The sequence below is a fragment of the Bubalus kerabau genome, chromosome 1, assembly GCF_029407905.1.
Source record: "Bubalus kerabau isolate K-KA32 ecotype Philippines breed swamp buffalo chromosome 1, PCC_UOA_SB_1v2, whole genome shotgun sequence".
Classification (NCBI taxonomy): Eukaryota; Metazoa; Chordata; class Mammalia; order Artiodactyla; family Bovidae; genus Bubalus; species Bubalus kerabau.
This window is the reverse complement of record NC_073624.1, coordinates 223637991-223661170: the sequence shown is the minus strand read 5'-3', so window position 1 is coordinate 223661170 and position 23180 is coordinate 223637991. Positions and strand designations below refer to the sequence as shown.

Here is a 23180-nt window from a genome sequence, read left to right as displayed (position 1 = left end):
ATGGATGGAGGAGCCTGGAAGCCTGCAGTCCATGGGGTCGCTGAGGGTCGGACACGACTGAACGACTTCACTTTCACTTTTCACTTTCATGCATTGGAGAAGGAAATGGCAACCCACTCCAGTGTTCTTGCCTGGAGAATCCCAGGGACGGGGGAGCCTGGTGGGCTGCCGTCTATGGGGTCGCACAGAGTCAGACACGACTGAAGCGACTTAGCAGCAGCAGCAACTATCGTAGTCACTCTCCTACAGAGAGACTACACTGGGAAAGTGTAGTGTACTACTTCTACACTGGGAAGTAGAACCAAAAAGTGAACTTGACTCCCCTGTTCACCACCCTTACTTGTGGTGGGTGATGGGTGGCTTCCTGGATTGCTCTTAGCTGGCCAACCTGAAATTGAGGCAGTTTTACTGATTTCTGAGGGAAAATGCTCCTGGTATAGCAGAAGAGAACTGGGTTCATAGGAGCCTGTGATTGCAAAAGATGCATTAAGTGGAAACGTCTTAAGTTTGGTTTTCCAGAAGGATGTGGTACCTTTTTCAAGGAGTCTGTAATCTCTTAGCCTGGGCGTAGCTCAAAAACTTTATCCTGTTTCTTTATCTCCTACTCCAACCAAGACTGCCAGTTAATGAGCTATTCTTCAGGGACCTCTGGTTTCAGAGGAAGGAATGGCCATTTGGGGATGTTCAGGATGTGGTTAATGTAGAGAAGGGAAGAAGGGGGGGCTGGGGGAAAGAGGGTTGAAACTCAAGTGACCCAGACAAGCCCAAACCACCAAGATACCAGTATGCAATTCTGTAAGTCCCCTTACTGAGGAATACATATATCAAACAAAACTCAAAGCAGAACAAAATGTCAATACTAGCTAACATTTGTTAGGCCTCCTTATATGCTAGGGGCTTTATATTTATTATCTCACTGAAACATTACTACAGTCATAGGACTAAGTACTAACAGTGTGTTCTGAGTTTTGATCCCAGGCAAAACAACTGACATGTCCAAGCCCTAAACTCTTGCTACTCAAAGAGTAGTTCTTGGACCAGCATCCCCCAAGAGATTGTGAGAACACTCACAGACACACCCCAGACCTACTTAAGCAGATTATGCATTTTAACAGAAATCTGTAGGTAAAGTTTGAGAAGGACTGCTTTAAAGCAGAAGGGTTTTCTGCAAGTGTGCTCTAGTACCCTCAACATCAAAAACCCCGGTGGATGCTGGAGAGCTATGCAGATTCCAGACTAACCAGAAAACTCTGCAGCTAGGGTCAAAGATGCTGCAGCCTCAGTTCCCCAGGTGATTGCTATATATGCTTAATTTTGAGAATCACTGCCTTTGGTTTTCCTGCTTCTGCCCCTCGCTTGCCAGTTAAAAGAATAAGAAGGTCAAATTGGAACAGGTGAATTCTCTCTGTTGTCATCTGCAACGATGACAAAAAGAATCGGGAGAATAGCTCAGCCAGCCAAAGTAGGAAGAGCCAAGGAGAAACCTTCTCTCTCTTGATTTCAATGTTTTCCAGTTCAGACTGTGCCATTGACATTTGAAGCTCAATTTCTTTTTTTATTTTGTTTATAAAGAATGCCTTTATGAAAACCTGTACTTTTTCTAGTCACTGACTCCAAGGCCAGTGCTCAAGTTATTTCTTTACCCTGCACTGGTTTACATAATATTTTCCTCCTCCACAAACCTAAAAATGGAAAGTGGAGTCTCAACCTGTTTCAAAACACTCCAGAGGAAGGTACCAAGTTGAGGAAGGTACCATGTTGATCAGGCTGACATGGTAAACCTGAGAGATGGATATGATGACCGTGATATTTGTGTCCTTAAGCACAACTCATCAGGATAGGTAAACAACACTGATTAAGTTCTTGTCTAAGTTCTACGTTATTACTACAGAAACCCCAGACGTGGCGGATGCAGCAAAGCGCAAGGAAGGAACCTTGAGCCACGTCATTCTGAGCACGTGGCACAAGTTACTATGATGCCTCTAGGAAAGTTGCTCAATTTATTCAAGCCATGGTTTTCTATTTGTTCAGGTGCTGCAATTTCAGCCATCTCGCGAGACCAGGCAGGTCATGTAAATAAGCGGTCAGAAGCAATCAGCCGGAAGTGCACGGTACAGGGCTGGCTTCTTCTGAGGGTTCATCAGTGCGGGTCTCCCCAAGCACCATACCAGCCAAATGGAATGCAGCTATGACTGAATTTGACCCCAGATACACTGTGTTTCAGAGGCTTTACAGCACATAGCAACGTTTAGGGTTTGTTGGCCACTGGGGTCAACATGTTCACTGCCTGCAGGGAACTGGCCAGAAACAGGAGATGAAGGAGACCCAACAGCAGTTGATGACCTCAGTCCTGTTACTTCAACTGAGAATGAGTGCTAAGCCGCTGAGCTTCCCAAGAACAAGCTGAGGACATCAGGCCAAAGAGGACCGGGTATTTTTCCTGAAGGTAGTAAAGCTGAAAAAAGATTCTAAGGAAGATGCAGTATTATTTTGGTAAAACGTGGAAGAAACTTTTGATGCTAGTAAATGGGGATGGGTGGTCACTTTTTGTTTATTTCTTTGGTGGGAGAAAAGGTAAGGATTTTATGTAATGTATCCCTAGATTTATTTTATTTTCTCCCCAAAAAGGGAAAAAAGTTCATATTTATGTAATTTAATGTTCATATTTGTATAATTTACTTGATTTTTACTGTCAGAAATATGTGTATTTAAAAGGTATTAAATAATGAGTTTCCCTTGATTTTAAATGTTATGTTGTGAACTCTTACGATTTACTGTTAATACCGGCATTTTATTCAGATTTTTGTTTTATACAATATATATATTTTTTAAAGATTTTAATTGTAGATATAACAAACACTAATACGAAAGTGCAATGGTTTGGGTGACACCTCTGGCTCTTTAAGGGCAAAAATCTATTCTCCATTTCCAGGCATATGAGGGTCTTCAAATAGATGTTTATTGACTTAATATTGGTTCTCAAAGTGTGGCCCCCGGCCAATAGCATCAGCATTACCTGGGAACTCGTTAGAAATGCAAATTCCCAGACTCTACCCCAAATCTACTAAATCAGGTTTTAATAAACGATCCAGATGATTCTGATGACCCCTACGGCTTGAGAGTCTCTGATTTAAAATTTACTCTTAATTGGCGCCACTGATTAGGGTCTGAGCAGTAATTCAGTCCTGATGTTCTTACGTTATATTCCTCATATTTATAGGTATTAAACTAGTGTACTTCCAAGTACACCAAGCTTCACAACCAACAATGAGGAATGTGGTGATACAGATGCTACAATCAAGGTGAAGATACAGTTGACTAAAGCTGTCACTAAATAAAATCCAGGTGCACTCCACGGGTAAGTGGAGGACCATTCTGGTTTTTTTATTCATTCATTCTGTGTTTTGGTGCCTGTTGATTGTATGTTTCATTCTGTACTAATAGTTTAAATGGTTCAGAAAAATCCTGTTTGAACAATGATTTGATGCAGTATGACTTACCTATATAACCTTTATATAATATCTTCAGTTAATATTATAATATCAAGAGAGAAAGCAGTACACTCCTAAATAAAAGGAATCTGCCACTTAGTTGTTCTTAGAGTGTGCATGTGTGATATCTTTATCTTGGAGCATAGGAAGGGGAATGATTATGAGTTTCTTTGGTGTACAGGAGCAATCCATCTCCACAGAATCCTGGTTTGAGAGTGCCTATTACTTTAGCATAATTAATATTATTTACTTGTTAACCTACAGTTCTCTTATGATCTTAAAAATGTAGCTTATTAGTCATCATCGTGATCATATTGTGCCTGAAAGAATTCACCACATCTTCAGAACTTCTGCATCAGTGTTCTTTCTCATAAGGTAGCAATGCTTAGAACAAAATGTGGGCCACTGCTTAGTGGTTGATTTGTGAGAGCTTATAAATTGTCGCTAGGTTTTCTGGGTGACATGCAATAATTAAGTCCTTCATGGAAAACTCAAAATAGAATATTTTTCCCATTTATTTCAAAGTTCTGTGTACTAAGATACTGAATTAGGCTCTGTTTACTCATAGTAAGTGTTTACATGTTCTCTCTTTGGTCCCAGAAAAGCCATATGAAACCAAAATTTTCTGTACATTTACACATGCAAGTAGCTTGTATAACCATAAGTATGTGTGTATCTGTCTCTGCATAAGCTGATTATTTAGAAGGTTAACAAAAACTAAACAATTTTTAAGTGAATTGCTATAAATTGTCCTTGATTTTTAAAATTCACAACCAAATGTTAGAAATTCATCAGCATTCATGGGATCTACTGGGTCTCCTCTTGTATTTTAGCAGATGAAGTCTTACCTCTGAGGTTAAAGTCTTTGAATTTTCTGTAGGCCCAACTCTTTCCTTCTTGTTCATAAGATGCTTGCTTCCCATCCAGTGGGCTAGAGTTGACAAAACTCAACCATGTACGAGGTACTATATTAAGCACAGATTTTTGCATGACAGGATTTAGCATGCCCTGCCTTCCTGGCTCTAACCATCTGATGGGATAGTACAAACACTAACTGGTCAGCAACATCCATTTCCTCTTCTTCCTGGCCAGGCATTTAGCAGCTTCCACTTGCTGCTACGTGTGACTCATGGCTGAGATCTACCAATGAGTGGTACAGGGAATGAGCAAAAATGAAGTGTGCCATTGCAGGCCTAGCCCCAAAACCCTCCCATGTACCTACCTCTGCACATAATTTCATGTTCTTTACTCTTCCTAACTGATATACTATGAACAAAATTTATTGAAAGTGTTTTCAGTGAGAAGTTACACTATTGGACATGACCTTGTATGTGGGGAGCCTCAAGTCTCAGGAAAGTCCCCAGAGAAAGATGAGAAAAATTTATATTTGTACTTGGTTTGGTCATTTCTTAAGAGTTAGTAGTTTTACCTAAATGAGGGAAAACTTCAGAAGAACTTCAGTTGGGTATAGTGGAGACAAAACTATCAAAAATTAAAGGAAAGTGTGAGGTTTTAAAGACTCTAAGTGGTGTATTTTATTTGTATTAACACAGAAGGAATAAACTAGGGCATTAAAGTCCACACAAGTGTCTTTTGCAATTTTAGATATACATAAGAATAACAGTAATTGTTTGTTGTACACAGTGCTTGGCTTCTTTTGGTATAGTCTTTGAAATACTTGGCTTTTGGTTAAAAGCCAAAGGGTGATCTTAAAGAGTTGCTTTGTTTTTGAATAGAAGTTGGTCATTTTGGACTTTCTTTGAAGAGTTGTGTACATGGATGAGGTGGGAGCACTCTGACAAAAGTGACACAAAATAAGGAAGTTCCTTGTCTAAATCTAGAGAATTTTAAAATAATAATAAAACCAATTAAAAATCAGTCTGCTTTTCACTATGGCCATATGCCGTTAATTCTAAACAATGACAATAAAAAAATACTTTCTCTACCAGAGCAGACTGCTCACACAACTGGCTCTCTTTATCCCTCAACACAGTTTGTGAAACTGCTAGGCACCTGAAGTATTTTTAAGGACAGTTTCCAAGAGCTTTCAGTATAATAGGAGATGTATCCTACTAGGAAATATAATCACAGAATGTTTGAGTGAAACATAGGCTTTTATTTCTGTCCTGAAAAGTGGAACCAGTGATTCCAGGAAAGCTTTATGCAAGAGCTTGTTCTTAATATTTGTAAAAGGTCCTGAGCAATACAGTATATTTAAGAATAAAACTATCTTATGCATTGTATAAAGAAGATGACAAACCTCAAAACTAAATTAGTGAACTAAGAATGGGAGATGACATTAGGTAGAATCTAGTAAATAGCATGTCAATCATATTGAGGCAGCTGACATGAAACTCACTTGACAAGTGTCAGTTTTTCTCTTGTGTTTGGAAGGAATTTATCAGGTCTCTATGAGGAGTATTCATACCACATGGTCAAAGCAGCACTTCTGGAAATACCACCACTCAGCTATGAGTAAGGAAGTGCTATGGTTTTGGATAGGGGAAAAATTGGAGGTACCTCATCATAATTCTTACGGAACAAGTGATTAGTGTTAAGGTTATGGGTTTTGTAGAGCCCTGCTACTTTGCACAGTGGTTGTTGCATACAACTGAAAGGTGGAGAACCAGTCTTACCGTCTTGACTGTGTTGACCTGCCAACAGCAAGTCTGAGCCCAGGAATGCTTTCAGGGCTCACCATAGGTCTCCAAATGCCAGATACTAAGTCTCAGTCAGTTTGACCTCTACCTTTTACCAGAGATCTACAAACTCTAGATTTTCATTCTCTCTCTTCCCATTACTGAACCTCATTCAAATAAGGTATCACTTAAGACTCACACTTCTCTTCTGTGCCAACCCAGGTCAAAGCATTAACCAAGAAGCACATGGGCATTTGAGAGGGAGTATGATTGTTTGGTTAAGACACACATAGAAAAGTTTAGGAGTAACGTTTGGGATTGTGAAAAATGAGCATTCAGTACCACTTTAAGTAATGGGAACTACTTTGATATCTAATGAACCCTCATTTGCCATGGCATAAACCATGGTCATCAGACCGCAGCAAGAACAGAAGTCTACTTCTTATCCCCGAACATTTGTTCAGGAGTCCTCAGTGAGCTGTTGCTTTGTGCATGACACTATCATGAATAAGCCACTTCATCATTATATTGGCCAGTTTCAAAATGGGATATGTCAATAATGAAAGTGACCTTGCCTCTGATGTGGTCCTTGTCCTGCTGCAAATACATGGTGCAGTTCTTTAGAGTCAATTTAGGATGGAAGAAATAGTTATCTAATCCATTTTTACCTTCCCTGATTTGAGAGACAGAATTAGAACTTCCTTGGCAGGGAGCTAAGGAAAGCTTGCCCAACAAAGGCTTTGTGCAAATTCCCATCCCTCTGTGCCAACCAAACAGACCAACGTTTGTTTAAACCTTTTCTTTTTTTCCCCTAAGTGTGGCTTCCAAAACCAAAGAGAGAGAAGAGAAACCACCAAGGAGGGACCCTTGAGGGAGTAACGAGGGACCCTGTTTGTTAATAAGGGAAAGCTGGGTGGCAAATGGGCCCTACATTTGAGCCAGAATTGCAGTTCTGTCAAGATCCCCACTGGTAGGTCCAGGGCTCCCAGAATTCAAGTTCAAAGCTTTTTACACTAAGAAATGACAAAGCCCTCCCCATTCAAGCTCTCTAGACAGACAAACTTGAAAGTGGAATTTTAAACAAGTTCTGGCAAGTTTCTAAAACTCTTAATTTTTAAAAAATCCATTAAATAAAATCCTTTCAAGATCAGCATTTCTTTTAGCATGGCTGAAGTTTTTTAATGTGCCTCTCGGAGGCGTAAACAATCAATGCAACCATTAATTTGGAGGCCTTCCTCTCTGGCAGTGGTGCAAATTGAAAACTAATCGTTCGAAAGACGTTCTGACTAATCGGGTCAGGGGGAAAATGAATAGTGTTCCTCAGAGTCCAGTCAGCGGCTTTATTTTGCTGTGATTTTTAATTTAAGGGGAAAAACAGAAGGAGAAAGAACAGAAAATGTCAGTACTGCTTTTTCCGATGACACTTCGGTAAACTTTGCCAATAATGATATTTTTATTGGATTTAAATATCAGGGGCCCCTTTTCATTTATTGTAGCCCTATTTCCTTTTGTTTTCTTTTGTGTTACTCTCAATATATTCAATATATATTACATTTGGGGGGATAGAAAGTTGTATAAATCTCCAGTGCTTGAAATGTATTTATATAAGCACTTTTCTCAATTTCTGATGCTGTGTCATTGAGTTGTAGAGCTGGTGACTTTTCAGTTGCTGATTATCATTCAGGTTTTCTGCCTCTCAGTGAATCAAGTTATGGTCAAGGAATCCCTTTGTTCAGGGATTGACAAAGTTTCTATATTTTCAGCCAATCTAAGACCTATCTTCCATCCCAGGTCAGAGTTTCTCTTTCTGGGTGGTGGCCAGTAGTCAACAGACAGAGGAAAGGGAGCCTCAGTAACCTCTTAGGAGGCTAATAGATGAAACAAACTGCATAAGCATATATAGCATTTGAAACCTTAGGCTGCTTTCTTAAACATCAATTGGGCCACAATATCACCTAGTCTTTGATTTTAAGGGAAGGTCTGGTGGAGTCATAACTAGTAATCTTTTTCCCAACAAAAAAGGAAGGGTAGAGGGAATGTCAAGGAACTTCTGCAATTTATAAATCAATGACTCATTGAAAGCTCAGATCAACAATTAAGAAGCATGGAAATTTATGTTGGGATTTCAAGACATTATTGAGATGTGAGGCCTTAAATTATCCCTGATAAAATCACTCTTTTTTTGTCTTTTTAAAATTAATTTATTTTAATTGGAGGATAATTATACAATATTGTGATCATTTTTGCCATACTTACTAAATTTGAAATCTCTTCAAAGTCTGGGATCTGTGGATATGTCAAAGAGAGATTTTGGTGATGGATCTCCATTCTTGCTCACAATCATTAAAATAATTTATCATTTCACAGCGGCTAACTCTGAACTCTTTAATATAGCATGAGGTCAAGTTTTTAGTCTTGCTGGCTTCTGTGATGCACCATTACAGGCTGAGATGCCTTCATGGATCTCCGGGTACAGGTTCCTAGCCATGGAAGGCACGTCCTTACAAAATGTAGGACAACCCATTTCATGTTCCTGCTGCCTTAGAGTGGTAATTTTGTCATTTAAACTCCTTAATGGTGCGAAAGAGATTAAGTCAAATGATCCTCAGTGATGGAAGTAGCCTGCAAGGGTGCCAGGGACCAGGGAGGGGGAGCTTCTCAGCCCTGCTGTCACTCGCAGTGACACCCAGCTCTGCAATATGCCGCTGACTGCCTCGACAGAGGCACCACCTTGTGTGGCCCACTCTTTCTTTCTTCAAATAGTGCTTGTGTTCTTAAAAGCTAGAGTCTACTGGTATAGGCACCATTCAGCACTGGGCACTCATATTGGGCAGAGTTAATGCCAGACAATTGTGGGGGCACCTACCTTCCCTAAGCACCTAGTATGTTATCATTCAAACAAGGACACTTTTGAGAGGGAAAGGAGGTAGTACTAACAGTATTCAAGGGCAACAGTCCAGGACTTCCCTGGGAAAACTGAAATGTCTTGCCCTCGTACTATGACCTACATGTGGATACCATATGTATCCATACGTCACTACCTGTACCAACCAGCTGCAGTCAGGAGCAGGCTGATATCATGAAAATCTTAAGTTATTCCTAATACAAACTTGGAACCTGCTTGGGAAATTCACCATAAAGGGAGAAACCAGGATTCTGGCCTTAAGATCTCCCTCATCCAACCAGTTATCAAGTCTTGCTGATTCTATCTCCTGAAGATCCCTCTCATCCATCCCCATTTCTCCATCCCCATTACCCTCACTTTGGTTCACTAGATTATGGTAGTCTTCCCACTCCAGCCTTGCCCTCTTCCAATCAATTCTCTCTCTGTATCAGACAGAGAAATTTTCCTGAAACCAAAATCAGGTATCATTCTAGGCACAGGGGATCTAGAAGTAAATCAAGGCCATGCTTCCAATGTCTAACATTCAAGACAGATGATGAACAAGTAAACTGCTGTGTGCTAAGTCACTTCAGTCCTGTCCAATTCTTTGTGACTCTATGGATTGTAGCCTTCCAGGATCCTCTGTCCATGGTATTCTTGAAGCAAGAATACTGGAGTGAGTTACCATGTCTCCCTCCAGGGAATCTTCCCAACCCAGGGTTCGAACCCGCATCTCTTACATCTCCTGCATTGGCAGGCGAGTTCTTTATCACTAGCGCCACTTAAGTAAACTAAGAGATAATAATTTCAGACTTTGATAAGAGCCACAGAGGTGTGCAACAGAATGAGGTGATTGGGAGTAAGGGTAGCTGGGAGGAGGCTACTTAAATTAAGCTTGTCAGGGAATCCTCTCTGGCGAGATGATGCTGGGTTAGATTTGAAGGATGAGATGAGACAACCATGTTGAGTGCCAGAGAAAGGGCATTCCAGGCAACAGAAAGAGGGACATTAGAAACCTGAAAGTGAGATACACTCAGTTGTTCTCAAGAAGCAGAACAGGAGACCTGTGTAACTGGCACACGGTGACCAAGGGGCAAAGTAATTTGCAAACAAGTCAAGAGGGTAGACGAGGGCCAGGTCACTTAATGCTTTGTCAGCCAAGATAAAATAAGTTTACATTGCTCTTAGAATAAAAATCCAAAGCCATTAAATTAAGCAGAAATGGTAATAAAACTAGTTACCTTTTTTAAATTTAAGTGGACTCATTTTTTTAAATTTATTTTTAATTGAAGCCTAATTTCTTTACAATATTTTATTGGTTTCTTCCATACATCACATGAATTAGCCATTGGTATACATATGTCCCCTCCCTCTTGAACCTCTGTCCCACCTCCCACCCCATCCTATCCCTCTAGGTTGTCACAGAGCACCCATTTGAGTTCCCTGAGTCATACAGCAGATTTCCACTGGCTATCTGTTTTACATATGGTAGTGTATATGTTTCCATGCTCCTCTCTCCATTCGTCCCATCCTCTCCTTCTCCCTCCTGTGTTCACAAGTCTGTTCCCTATGTCTGTGTCTCCATTGCTGACCTGCAAATAAGTTCATCAGTACCATCTTTCTACATTAAATATATATGTGTATATGGTATTTGACTTTCTCTTTCTGACTTCCTTCACTTTGGATAATAGGCTCTATGTTCATCCACCTCATTGAAACTGACTCAAATGTGTTCCTTTTTATGGCTGAGTAATATTCCATTGTATATATGTACCACCATTTCTTTATCCATTCATCTGTCAATGGACACCTAGGTTTCTTCCATGTCCTCAGTTCAGTCGTTCAATCGTGTCCAACTCTGCAACACCGTGAATCACAGCACGCCAGGCCTCCCTGTCCATCACCAACTCCCGGAGTTCACTCAGACTCATGTCCATCGAGTCAGTGATGCCATCCAGACATCTCACCCTCTGTCGTCCCCTTCTCCTCTTGCCCCCAATCCCTCCCAGCATCAGAGTCTTTTCCAACGAGTCAACTCTTCGCATGAGGTGGCCAAAGTACTGGAGTTTCAGCTTTAGCATCTTTCCTTCCAAAGAACACCCAGGGCTGAGCTCCTTTAGAATGGACTGGTTGGATCTCCTTGCAGTCCAAGGGACTCTCAAGAGTCTTCTCCAACACCACAGTTCAAAAGCATCAATTCTTTGGCACTCAGCTTTCTTCACAGTCTAACTCTCACATCCATACATGACTACTGGAAAAACCATAGCCTTGACTAGACAAACCTTTGTTGGCAAAGTAATGTTTCTGCTTTTTAATATACTATCTACGTTGGTCATAACTTTCCTTCCAAGGAGTAAGTGTCTTTTAATTCATGGCTGCAGTCACCATCTGCAGTGAGTTTGTAGCCCAGAAAAATAAAGTCTGACACTGTTTCCACTCTTTCTCCATCTATTTCCCATGAAGGGATGGGACCGGATGCCATGATCTTCGTTTTCTGAATGTTGAGCTTTAAGCCAACTTTTTCACACTCCACTTTCACTTTTCATCAAGAGGCTTTTGAGTTCCTCTTCACTTTCTGCCATAAGGGTGGTGTCATCTGCATATCTGAGGTTATTGATATGTCTCCCAGCAATCTGGATTGCAGCTTGTGCTTCTTCCAGCCCAGCGTTTCTCATGATGTACTCTGCATAGAAGTTAAATAAGCAGGGTGACAATATACAGCCTTGACATACTCCTTTTCCTATTTGGAACCAGTCTGTTGTTCCATGTCCAGTTCTGTTGCTTCCTGACCTGCATATAGGTTTCTCAAGAGGCAGGTCAGGTCGTCTGGTATTCCCATCTCTTTCAGAATTTTCCAGAGTTTATTGTGATCCACACAGTCAAAGGCTTTGGCATAGTCAATAAAGCAGAAATAGATGTTTTTTGGAACTCTCTTGCTTTTTCCATGATCCAGCGGATATTGGCAATTTGGTCTCTGGTTCCTCTGCCTTTTCTAAAACCAGCTTGAACATCTGGAAGTTCACGGTTCACATATTGCTGAAGCCTGGCTTAGAGAATTTTGAGCATTACACTACTAGTGTGTGAGATGAGTGCAATTGTGCGGTAGTTTGAGCATTCTTTGGCATTGCCTTTCTTTGGGATTGGAATGAAAACTGACCTTTTCCAGTCCTGTGGCCACTGCTGAGTTTTCCAAATTTGCTGACATATTGAGTGCAGCACTTTCACAGCATCATCTTCCAGGATTTGAAATAGCTCAATTGGAATTCCATCACCTCCACTAGCTTTGTTCGTAGTGATGCTTTCTAAGGCCCACTTGACTTCACATTCCAGCATGTCTGGCTGTAGGTGAGTGATCACACTATCGTGATTATCTTGGTTGTGAAGATCTTTTTTGTACAGTTCTTCTGTGTATTCTTGCTACCTCTTCTTAATATCTTCTGCTTCTGTTGTTGCTGCTAAATCGCTTCAGTCGTGTCCGACTCTGTGCAACCCCAGAGATGGCAGCCCACCAGGCTCTCCCATCCCTGGGATTCTCCAGGCAAGAATACTGGAGTGGGTTGCCATTTCCTTCTACAACGCATGAAAGTGAAAAGTGAAAGTGAAGTATTTCTGTTCTTTATCGAGCCCATCTTTCCTTGAAATGTTCCTTTGGTATCTCTGATTTTCTTGAAGAGATCCCTAGTCTTTCCCATTCTGTTGTTTTCCTCTATTTCTTTGCATTGATCGCTGAGGAAGGTTTTCTTATGTCTTCTTCCTATTCTTTGGAACTCTGCATTCAGATGCTTATATCTTTCCTTTTCTCCTTTGCTTTCCTCTTCTCTTCTTTTCACAGCTATTTGTAAGGCCTCCTCAGACAGCCATTTTGCTTTTTTGCATTTCTTTTCCATGGGGATGGTCTTGATCCCTGTCTCCTGTACAGTGTCACAAACCTCCATCCATAGTTCATCAGGCACTCTATCAGATCTAGTCCCTTAAATCTATTTCTCACTTCCACTGTATAATCATAAGGAATTTGTTTTAGGTCATACCTGAATGGTCTAGTGGTTTTCCCTACTTTCTTCAATTTCAGTCTGAATTTGGCAATAACGAGTTCATGATCTGAGCCACAGTCAGCTATTGTAAATTGTGCTGTAATGAACCTTGGGGTACAAGTATCTTTTTCAATTGTGGTTTCCTCAGGGTACATGCCTAGTAGTGAGATTGCTTGGTCATAGTGTTATTCCTAGTTTTTAAGGAATCTCCATACTGTCTTCCATATTGGATGTATCAATTTACTTTGCAATCAACAATGCTAACGGGTTTCCTTTTCTCCACACCCTATCCAGCATTTATTGTCTGTAGACCTTTTGATGATGGCCATTCTGACTGGTCTGAGGTGGTATCTCATTGTTTTGATTTGCTTTTCTCTGATAATGAGTGATGTTGCGCATCTTTTCATGTGTTTGTTAGCCATCTGTATGTCTTCTTTGGAGAAATAGTTTGGATCTTCTGTCCAGTTTTTGATTGGATTGGATTGTTTGTTTTTCTGGTATTGAGCTGCATGAGCTGCTTATATATTTTGGAAATTAATCCTTTGTCAGTTGTTTCATTTGCTCTTTTCTCCCATTCTGAGGATTTATCAACCTTGTTTATAGTTTTATTTGCTGTGTAAAAAAAGTTTAATTAGATCCCACTTGCTTATTTTTGCTTTTATTTCCATTTATCTAGGAGGTGGGTCATAGAGGACTTTCCTGTGATAAATGTCATAGAGTGTTCTGTCTATGTTTTCCTCCAAGAGTTTTATAGTTTCTGGTCTTAACATGTGGGTCTTTAATCCATTTTTAGTTTATCTTTGTGTATGGTGTTAGGAAGTATTCTAATTTCATTCTTTTCCATGTAGCTGTCCAGTTTTCCCAGCACCACTTATTGAAGAGACTTCTCTCCATTGTGTATCCTTTATCAAAGATAAGATGCCCAAAGGTACATGGGTTTATCTCTGGGCTTTCCTTCTTTCTTGTTCCACTGGTCTGTAGTTCTGGTTTTGTGCCAGTACCATACTGTTTTGATGACTGTATAAGCTGACTCATTTCTATGTGAAGAATACATTGTTGGTGAAAGGGACACAGATTAAAAGCCTATATCCCCATTCAGATGAAAGGGGATAGAGGCTGTTGGAAAGGAATGAAGCTTTTTGGCATGTTACCAAATTGGTGGCATTTGTGGCTACTTGGATAAACATTTACAATGAAACATGTGTCTTTCAAATGTGTTCCAGTCTCCTTTTATTATTCCCTTAAATGCATAATTCTCACCTTACTTTTATTTCATTTAGTGTTTGTTAAAGCTTTATTCTTTGCAAACTGAACTTTTGGTTTCTGCTTTTGTTCATGTAGCTTTGTATATTTTTTTTCATTTTTTTGCCACTATATTTTTTTAATTGAAGGATATTTGCTTTACAGAATTTTGTGATTTTCTGTCATACATCAACAAGAATCAGCCATAGGTACACCAATGTCCCCTCCCTCCCAAATCTCCCTTCCATCTTCCTCCCCATCTGACCCTTCTAGATTGACACAGAGTCCCTGTTTGAGTTCCCTGAGTCATGCAACAAATACCCATTGACTATCTATTTTACATATGGTAATGTAAGTTTCCATGTTACTCTCTTCATACATCTCATTCTCTTCCCCCTGCTGTGTCCATAGGTCTGTTCTCTATTTCTCCATTGCTCCCTTGGAAATAAATTCATCAGTACCATCTTTCTAGATTCTATATATGTGCATCAGTATATGATATTTATATTTCTCTTTCTGACTTACTTCACTCAGTAAAATAGGCACTAGGTCATCCACCTCATTAGAACTGACTCAAATGTGTCCCTTTTTATGGCTGAGTAGTATTCCATGGGGTCGCTGAGGGTCGGACACGACTGAGTGACTTCACTTTCACTTTCATGCATTGGAGAAGGAAATGGCAACCCACTCCAGTGTTCTTGCCTGGAGAAGCCCAGGGACGGAGGAGCCTGGTGGGCTGCTGTCTGTGGGGTCGCACAGAGTCGGACACAACTGAAGCAACTTAGCAGCAGCAGCAGCAGTATTCCATTGCATATATGTACCACAGCTTCTTTATCTATTCTGTCGATGAACATCTAGGTTGCTTCCATGTTCTAGCTATTATAAATAGTGCTTCAATGAACATTGAGGTACATGTGCCTTTTTCAGTTTTGATTTCCTCAGGGTAATGCCTAGTAGTGGGATTGCTGGGTCATATGGTGGTTTTATTCCTAGTTATTTAAGAAATCTCCATATCGTCTTCCATAGTGGCTGGGTCAATTTACATTCCCAGCAGCAATGCAAGAGGGTTCCTTCTCTTTTCTTCACACCCTCTCCAGCATTTGTTTGTAGACTTTTTGATGATGGCCATTCTGACTGGTGTGAGGTGGTATCTCATTGTAGTTTTGATTTGCATTTCTCTAATAATGAGTGATGTTGAGCATCTTTTCATGTGTTTGTTAGCCATCTGTATGTCTTCTTTGGAGAAATGTCTGTTTATGTCTTTTCCCCACTTTTTGATTGTTTGTTTTTCTGATACTGAGTTGTATGAGCTACTTGTGTATTTTGGAAATTAATTCTTTGTTGTTTCTTTTGCTGTTATTTTCTCCCATTCTGAGCATTGTCTTTTCACCTTGTTTGTAGTTTCCTTTTCTGTGCTAAAGTTTTTAAGTTTAATCAGGTCCCACTTGTTTACTTTGATTGATATTTCCATTACTGTAGGAGGTGGGTCATAGAAGATCTTGCTTTGATTTATATCATCAAGTGTTCTGCCTATATTTTCCTCTAAGAGTTTTATAGTTTCTGGCCTTACATGTAGGTCTTTAATCCATTTTGAGTTTATCTTTCCCTGGTGGATCAGATGGTAAAGTGTCTGCCTACATTGCCAGAGACCCGGGTTCAATCCCTGGGTTGGAAAGATCTCCTGGAGAAGGAAATGGCAACCTACTCCAGTTTTCTTGCCTGAAAAATCCCATGGGTAGAGGAGCCTGGTAGGCTACAGTCCATGGGGTCACAAAGAGTCGGACAGGACTAGACGACTTCACTTTCACTTTCATGGTGTTAAGAAGTGTTCTAATTCCATTCTTTTGCAGGGAGCTGTCCAGTTTTCCCAGCACCATTTATTGAAGAGGCTATTTTTGCCCCACTGTATATTCTTGCCTCCTTTATCAATGTGTATATTTTTATACTAGCAAACCATGAGGTAGTTAATTTTAGAGAATAAAAATTGAAATTCTAGAAATACCCACAGAATCTTAGGAAATGGCTAGAAAAATCTATCCCAGTGAGTCTAAAACTTGGCTCCTGACACTGATTTTTTAATTTGGAAAATCCTAAGTATTTAAACCTACTGCTTTCTAATGTTTACCTCCAATTGCAGTTGTTGTGGCTTTCTGATCAACATGATAAAATTTGTTAATTTGGGGGTAAATAATCTAGTGTTGCAAAATGAAGGTACTGTACTTTTCAACATCTGGTGAGTGAGTTTTAATCATGTCTGGTGGATGGATGTAGATGGGGTTAAAGATGCAAATATCCATATATCCATCAATTCATGTGTGTCCTCAAAGACAACAAATCCACATCATGGAGAACAGTCTCTTGCTTTTATAGGCTGCCAGTGTGTCATGTTACCTGTCATTCTTTAAAAAGTTAAGATCTATATTCTTTGTATATTTTTGTTCTCTCTAAGGAGCAAAGGCAGTTAATAATTGCCTGATTGAATCCTAGTTTGATCTTGTTCAAGAATCGGGCATTACCTTGTTTGCAGAGCAATAGCAATGCTTTTCTTAGTATCTTGATATGTCCTGTGCACGGAAGACACATGCAGTACAGATGTGTCTGGGCCATTTTCAGCATGCTGGCTGTCGGAAGTCTGCAGAAGGAAATACCTTCTTGATTAAATTCTTGGAGGCTGACATTTTTTGTTATTCAGCCTACTGAATGATTTCACATGTGCTTTTTGCAGAGTCAGAATACTTTAGTGATGTACAGGATAGTTATTTCCTTAGCAGCATGAAGTTCTTTTGGCCAGTAGGGTGGGGAAATCATCTTAATTGTATGAATAACAGGCAATTTCTGTTAGGCAGAAAGATATGTTACCTCTTGGCTATTTAATATATATTTTTAGGTCAAATAATTATGACATGAGGAAAAGATTACACCATCATTTAATGAATTTCAGATTCAAGATTTCTCTGCCACATACACACACACCCCAACCTCCACTTTTCTCCCTAAAGAACAGCTCTAAGCAACTATCTTACCTAGTAACCCCCACCCCGAGATGCACATTCCATTGACCTTACCTGTAGATCATCTCCTTGGATTATGTTTTCTTTAGACATGCCCCTGGGGAAAAATACTGTCCAAAAAAGGTCCTGTCCTAGACCCTCCCAGAATGACATAATATTAAGTGTTTTCTGTATTCAACAATGATACTGTTTTGAAAACTCACAGCCGGTTTGAATTTGGTTAAGTCCAATGTTTTCTTTCACTTTTTGGTTCTTTATTTCCCAGGGGCCTGCTACCTTTGTGCTTAGCTTGAAATGTAGTATTCTCCAGCAGAGAATGCTTTCTGGTATATTTAACGCAACTAGGACCCTGAATGAGAAGTTTAGTTATAGATAAAAATAAAAGATTAAATTTTAATTAGCTTCAGAAATCTTTATTTTGTTAAAAGTAGAGTAATTATGAAGTAGATTATTATAGGGTTATTTTATAAATTGAAAACAAGAAAAATAAAAATCTTTCATTGTACGGACTCCATCTATATTTTGCCTTTACATCACCATTACCCTTAATTCTCTCAAACACTTGAGTTGTACACTTTTATTCCTGTTAAGGTGTTTGCATGAGTTCTACAAAAGAGCTGAGGGGTTTCTTGGGATGTGGGACTGGGAGCTAAAAATGGGAAAGTCCCAGCCAAATTGGAACAAATTGGTCTCCCTGGAAACTACCCATCTGTTTGGTGGCCTAAAACAGGATGATCATTTCTCACAGTTCTGTGGGCTGAATGGATGGTAGTTCTGCTGTTTTTGCTGGAGCTCTCGATATGGCTTAGCTGATACGGCTTAGCTCGATATGCTTAGCTGAGGCTGAATGGGGGTAAGATACCTGGGTCCTCAGCAGAGAAGGCTGGACCTCTTCCTCCATAGGATCTTCCATCTCAGCATGGGGGCCTCAGGGCTCCACAGGGCAAGCATAGAAGCTGCAGGGTCTCTTGAAATCACGCTCAGAAGTTAAATATTGCCATTTCCACCACATAGAGTAATGAAGAGAGACACAGGCCAGCCCAATTCAAGGCATGGAAAAATAGACTTCTCTTATTGAAAGACAGTTGACATATAATGTTATGTTAGTATCAGGTGTGCTACATAGAGATTTGATACATACATTATGAAATGATCACCATGATAAATCTAGTAACCATCTGTCCACATACAAAGTTATTACAATATTATTGACCACATTGTGCTATATATTCCATCCCTGGGCTTATTTATTTTATAACTGGAAGTTTCTACCCCTTAATCCCCTTCATCTATTTCACTCACCCTCCCTGCTGGCAACCATCTGTTTAGTCTTTGTATCTATGAGTCTGTTTTCATTTTGTTTTTTAGATTCTGCATATAAGTGATATCATATATGGTATTTGTCTTTGTCTGACTTATTTGGTATAAAGCCCTCTAGAGTCATCCATGTTGTTGCAAATGGCACGATTTTTTTTTTTTATGGCTGAGTAATACTCTATTGTATTCTGCACTTTTGATGGGAGGAGTTCCAGTGAATATGTTCATTCATGAGATTCAGTAAATTTAAGAAATTTCCAAGACCATGTAGCTTCTAAGTGGCAAATCCAGCATTTGCACCCAGGTCTCTGTGTTTGAAAAACCCAGTTTTTAATGGATTTGAGTTGCCATGCCCCAGTGGGGTATAACTTCTTCATTTGATAATCTGGGGAGCAACTGGGAATCTTCCTGCTGTTCTGGGTGGAGTAGAGGAGATACAGGTGGAGAGGGAAGAAAGACACAGAAGCAGTGATCTATGATGGCTGGGTAATCAGCATCACAGAAATCTGTTCCCTCTACTTGGAGAATATATAATGCATACTTTCCTGATTCTGTAAATATGTTCAGGCTCCTACTGTTCTCCTGCCTCCTACTTAACTACAACCTTATTTCTGAAAGTAGATTCTTCAGTGGGCCTCAAATGTACTATATTCTTTGTCTAGATGTTGTTTCTCTTTCTCTTAGGCAGTGGTCTCTTTCTTTTGCTATATAAACCTCTGTATCATCTTCTGCAGTTGAGAAAGTTTTGAAATACAGTTGCCTTAAATTCATTGATTTCAAAGTGTGGGGATCCCTGAGACACTTCCATGAAATCCATGAAGTCAAAACTATTTTTCTAATACCAAGATATTATGTGTTTTTTTCCTACTTTCATTCCCTCTTGAGTGTAAAGTGGAGTTTTCCAGAAGTTATGTGATGTGTGATACTGCAACAGATTTTAGTTGAAGCAGATATAACTCCATTCCTTCCTATTAAGACATTAAAGAGACTTGAAAAGTATATGCAATAATGAAGTCTTATGTTTTTTCCCCATAGTTAAGAGAACTTTTCATTAAAATTGGTTTTTGGCATATAAAGAGTTTGCTGTGGTATTTAAATTAATAAACAAATATTTTTAAGGTTTTTCATTTCATTTCTTGTATTAAGATTTTATTTTTAATTAAAGATTAATAATTTCAAACAACAGCTTTTTGGGATCCTCAATTTAAGATAGAGTTATGAGAGCAAAAAGTTCAAGATGATGAACATCTTATTAGTTGCCCTTTGCAAAGCCTCCACCATTTTCTACACATTTTCTTTTAATCCTCCCGATAAACCTATTGGGAAGGTACACCATTAATCTCCAGCCCCTAAAGGCATAAACTAGGGCCCCAAATAATTAGTCATACAGCGTGTATGCTGTGCAGCTAGAATTTGAAGCTAGTTCTGACTCCAAAATCAAACTTGAAAGGAATAAATAACCTCCTTGCATGCAACATACCTGTTGCTTTCTGGACAGAGATTGAAGCAGAGGTCAAGAAGACTGGATAAATTACTTGATGTCTCAGGCAGCCAAAAGCCAAGACTTTCTGCTGTCTGTCCTACTCCTCACAGGGACTTGTCCTTTCATATGGCAATTCTCACTCAACAGGAAGAAACATTTGTCCCATTGATTATTCTGTTGTAAACTACAGACAATACATGTGCATCGTGTTGCATTTTCCAGTTCTGTTACAGGTCAGCTTGTGCATTTTATTTATTTCAATCTCTTTTGTAATAGTAAAACAGTTAACAATGGTAAAAAATTTACTGAGTACTTACTGTGTGTCCATTACTGAGAGGAGGACTTGATACCAAGATCTCTCTGAATCCTCACAAGAATGCTCCCAGGTGGGCAGTGGGGTCTCCCACCAGCTTTACAGGTGAGAATATGGACTTGCTGAAGGGAAGCTACTTGCCTGAGGTCACTCAGCTAGAAAGTAGCTGGTGAGTCAGGTCTGGATGGTTCCCAAGCTAAGATTATTAACTAGTATGCATTAAAAAATCCTAAAGTTCAGTCATTCAGTCGTGTCCGACTCTTTACAACCCCATGAATCGCAGCATGCCAGGCCTCCCTGTCCATCACCAACTCCCAGAGTTCACCCAAACTCATGTGCATCGAGTCGGTGATGCCATCCAGACATCTCATCCTCTATTGTCCCCTTCTGTTCCTGCCCCCAATCCCTCCCAGCATCAGAGTCTTTTCCAATGACTCAACTCTTTGCATGAGGTGGCCAAAGTACTGGAGTTTCAGCCTCAGCATCAGTCCTTCCAATGAACACCCAGGACTGATCTCCTTTAGGATGGACTGGTTGGATCTCCTTGCAGTCCAAGGGACTCTCAAGAGTCTTCTCCAACACCACAGTTCAAAAGCATCAATTCTTTAGCACTCAGCTTTCTTCACAGTCCAACTCTCACATCCATACATGACCACTGGAAAAACTATAGCCTTGACTAGATGGACCTTTGTTGGCAAAGTAATGTCTCTGCTTTTGAATATGCTGTCTAGGTTGGTCATAACTTTCCTTCCAAGGAGTAAGCGTCTTTTAATTTCATGGCTCAAATCACCATCTGCAGTGATTTTGGAGCCCCAAAAAATAAAGTCTGACACTGTTTCCACTCTTTCGCTATCTATTTCCCATGAAGTGATGGGACCAGATGCCATGATCTTCGTTTTCTGAATGTTGAGCTTTAAGCCAACTTTTTCACTCTCCTCTTTCACTTTTATCAAGAGGCTTTTTAGTTCCTCTTCACTTTCTTCCATAAGGGTGGTGTCATCTGCATATCTGAGGTTATTGATATTTCTCCTGGCAATCTTGATTCCAGCTTGTGCTTCTTCCAGTCCAGCGTTTCTCATGATGTACTCTGCATAGAAGTTAAATAAGCAGGGTGACAATATACAGCCTTGACGTACTCCTTTTGGAACCAGTCTGTTGTTCCATGTCCAGTTCTAACTGTTGCTTGCTGACCTGTATATAGGTTTCTCAAGAGGCAGGTTAGGTGGTCTGGTATTCCCATCTCTTTCAGAATTTAGGTGGTGAGTCAGGTCTGCATGGTTCCCAGGCTAAGATTATTAACCAGTGTGCATCAAAAAACCTAAAAGGCAGTGTCAATATGGAAAGGAGTTCCCCGAGGTAAGCTTGAAATTAGTGAAAGGTAGCAATTTTACCTTCAGAGAGTTTAAGAAAAAACCAAATGATGCAACCTTTTCATGTATAGGAAAACAGGTAAAATTCTTTTAATTTTGTCCTTAGCTTAACTGTTCACTAACACCCAGCAGCTCGGAGTATAGAGAGAAAGGCAGTAAATTCCTCATCTGTATCTGGTCCCACCCAGCATGCCAACTGTGTTTTGGATTTAATCCTGTTTGGTGTGTCTTCCTTCTGCCTGGAGGTCCTGCCTTCAGTTTTAAAATCTCATGGTCACACCAGGAGTGTGAGAAGTGATAAGAAAGCTGAGGTTTTTCAGGTGTCAACAACAGATGTGCTCATCCCCTGGAGCCCTGGAGAAAACAGTGATAGGATTTCCCTTAGGGTTGTGCTCCAGGTGCCCTGGGAGGGAATGAGGATGAGACTCATCATTTACATTGATGCTTTCAGCAAGCATCAGTTCCAGTTGCAAATTTGGGTTTTAACAACCTTGCCAACAATCTCTGATTCCTGCTAAAGGTTCAGGTTGCTGCTATTGTCATAAAAAGCTGAGAATATTGGCCTAGAAAAGGATCATCTCTAGGCCAGCCTCTTACATAATTTGAATAGCATTTGTGAATTGTCTTTGAGCAATAATGCAGAGGAATTCGATATACTGTGAAGACCTATCTGACTAGACAGCTTGTTGTTGCTTAGAAACCTAATATTAGAGACACAAAACAGACAACTTTTGTCACTCTAAATCCATGCACTTAATTATCTCCACCCTAAATTAGCTCAAGAAACACAGCAAGTGCTTGTGTACCAATCTGGATAACATAGGAAGATGACCAGAAGGTAGAGAGAGAGTTGTGCGTGTAAACTTCTCCTTTCTACCACCACCTGCCCTCTTGCTGATCCCCTGGCCCAGGAGTGCAGTGGATCCATCTGAGCATTCTATGTCCAGGATTGCTGCCTCTCCTTAAAACAACAATGCATGTGCATATCTCTTTGACACTCGGTTCCTTTGAGCAACTTTATTGAATCCTGTAATTCTTGATAACTTAGGGTACTCAAAACTGCAATCAAAGGCAGGATGAGTGCACTTCTCTTAACTCTTTCACTCAATTAAAAGATGAGAGCTACATTCTTGTCTCTGTGACCTTAATGCCCTCCCCCCAGTGCCTTGGAAATGGTGAACAAGTAAATAATATTACAAATAATACCAGTAACAGCTAGGGGGCTGTATGTTTCAGATAGTACACCAAGGGCTCTATCCAACTCCCCTAAGAAGTAAAAACAGTCATATCCCCATGTTATCCATCTTTTACAGACTGAGGAGTACAGAGCAAAGCCTAGTCTCCCAGCCAGCAGGCAGTGGAGCCCAGGCATTAAACTGTTGGTATTCTACTGCTTCCA

At 40.1% G+C, this 23180-nt stretch overlaps 1 protein-coding gene across 6 annotated transcripts in view; it reads left to right on the top strand.

Annotated features, from left to right (window-relative positions):
• Window positions 1-794: 794 nt before the first annotated feature.
• Window positions 795-23180, top strand: part of NR3C1 (nuclear receptor subfamily 3 group C member 1) — a 487336-nt gene continuing 464950 nt past the window's right edge. Inside the window, exons 1-3 of one of the 6 annotated variants that reach the window (XR_008705693.1) lie at window positions 795-1841; window positions 2032-2446; window positions 3221-3358. The gene's annotated coding sequence lies outside the window, so the exon portion shown is untranslated. The remainder of the gene's footprint in view (window positions 1842-2031; window positions 2447-3220; window positions 3359-23180) is intronic. The other 5 variants (XR_008705685.1, XR_008705687.1, XR_008705692.1 and 2 more) reach the window with 5 other exon arrangements.